Source organism: Oncorhynchus mykiss, chromosome 8 (genome assembly GCF_013265735.2).
Source record: "Oncorhynchus mykiss isolate Arlee chromosome 8, USDA_OmykA_1.1, whole genome shotgun sequence".
Classification (NCBI taxonomy): domain Eukaryota; kingdom Metazoa; phylum Chordata; class Actinopteri; order Salmoniformes; family Salmonidae; genus Oncorhynchus; species Oncorhynchus mykiss.
This window is the reverse complement of record NC_048572.1, coordinates 49,718,141-49,720,661: the sequence shown is the minus strand read 5'-3', so window position 1 is coordinate 49,720,661 and position 2,521 is coordinate 49,718,141.

The following is a 2,521-nucleotide window of genomic DNA, read 5'->3' as shown; positions in this document are numbered from 1 at the left end:
CATCGGTGCCTCCGCTGCTGCCAGGGTGTGTCCTCTTTAGACACAGCCCCCCCCCTGCCCCGGCAACCACACTACCGCTCCCTCCCTCTATCCCCCCCCTCTCTCTCGTTCAGCTTGTAAACAAGCATGGGATACACACAAAAACACAGCACACAATGAGTACACTGACTTACATTCACATGTATGCATTCATACGTCCATACCAAACAAACCAACGACTCTGTATGCACAAATGGAACAAAAACAACAAATGCACATAGAGAAAATGTCAGAAAGCACCCAAAAAAAAAAACACATCTGCAAAACACAACTTCACCCCCCCCCCCCCACCATTAATTAAAACGCACTCTGCACAACCATGCAAAGAGGAAATCTATGTTAAGGCTGCACATCCCTGGCGCAACTCAGACGAATGGACACACAAATGGCACAGTTAGAGTTTGAGGTTGTGATCTTGTGTGTTTGTTATGAGATGCTACTGCTGCTAGTGCTGTATTTACAGTATGACTATCCAGACATTGCTTTCCATAAGGACACAGGGTAGTTGTTTGTGTGATGGGAGCGCTTGAGTACAAGGCGCGGATGCAGCGGGCTTTTACGGCTGGATTAACACCGTATACACAAAAGGATTAGGGTAGCAGCGATCTGTTGTTTTCATCAACCCTACCCTCCGTTCCCCTCGCCCCCTCCCCCTCCCCTCCCCCTCCCCTCACTTTCCCCCCTCCCTCCCCCCCTCGGTCGGTCTCGCACTCGGCTGCAGAAACAAGGAGTCCTGCAGAGGGGAGGCGGGGGACGGGGACTGTGTCAGAGGCGACCACAAATTCGTTTACAGAAACAAATGGGAATTTAGGGTGTATTAACTGCTGTCCCTAATTCAATTGTATTGAATTAGATACAGCAGAGAGCAGAGCAGGTAGGGAGCAGGAGGCTCAGTTTTCCTGCAACGGTTGGTAAAAATGTACGTATCTCCACGCAAAGCTGAAACCATGTGGACGTACAACTTCTAGTGGTCGATCAATTGTATTGCAAGCTCATGTTGTTGTTTTGGGGAACTTGGAGGTATTATGGTGGTTGGGAATAATAATAAAAACATTAAAAAACGCAGGCCAAATGATTAAACAGATGCATTTGCCATTGGTCGCACAGCAGCACATAGCCTGTGTTTGTTTTACTTTTCTTATGTAGGCTTAAATCATAATCATTTTGCAGGACAGATTACTGTCCCTACTTTTCTGACATCAAAAGGTCAAACAGGTTGATTCCCGCTGCACAACAAAAATGAGTCTACCATCTATCCATTGTTCATTCAATAGCCAAGCGTGCTTGAAAGTAAATAGAGCAATAGCCTATTTAAACTATTCAACTGTACGTGTAGGCTGTGGTATTGCTGGGCAATAGGAGCGCAACATCATAGTCTATTTCATCTCAGAGCCTATACCAAGGCAGGAGAAAGAAAATCATGTATTGATCAACAAAATACTGAACAATATACACTACAAAGTATGTGGACACCCCATTTAAACGTGTTAACCCTCGCAAGGCTGCTGGCCCAGATGGCATCCCTAGCTGCGTCCTCAGAGCATGCGCAGACCAGCTGGCTGGTGTGTTTACAGACATATTCAAGATGGTTACCATTGTTCCTGTAGATTGTCCCAAGAAGGCAAAGATAACTGAACTAAATGACTACGTAGCACTCACTTCTGTCATCATGAAGTGTTTTGAGAGACTAGTGTCGTGTCTTTGGCTATGCCGGATTAAGTGATATGACATGCTATTCTATAAAATAATTTCTCCGTAATTAATATCACCTGATTGAGCTAATCATGTAAATGTAATTAACTAGAGAGTCGGGCACCAAGAAATATTTATAGAGCTGATATCTTCCGAATAAGCTCTTAAAGACCTAGTAATATTTTACATCAATAGCAGTCAATATCAATCGTCATCTTATTTCAGTCTCATCTGAAAGTTGTAAATTCTTGGTTATCTGCAATACAAAAATTGGGTTTAATTATTTATTTACGGAATACCTAACTAATCACACAGAATTACACATACACATAATTAAATCATAACTTGATTACAAATTACGTCATAAAGGAAAACGTCCCTAGCGGGCGGAAAGAGATATGACAGCTTGTTACACAAAAGAAAAGGGCTGGGTTTGAGTGAGAGAGCGGGAATACTGAGTAACAAAGGAAGAAACTGTGCTATTGTAAACACAGTATGTTATGCATTCTAAATTACCGCCCATTTGGAAAAGGAAAATGCAATAAATATTTACTCTGAGCTGCGCTTCGGTAGGTTGGTGGTAGATGGAAGGCCATGTTGCCCAACCGAGGCCTTTGAAGAATGTCTCTGGTTGTCAATTGGATACGTTGTAATAACGTCGTTGTGTGGTAGACGGTATACTCTGTCTGTTCCTTTCTAACCTGCGTTTGCAGCTGCGGTTGCTAACTCAACGGCTAGGAGGTATCACTTCTGTAGTGAATAAGAGTTCAAAGTTCATACCATTCGCAAC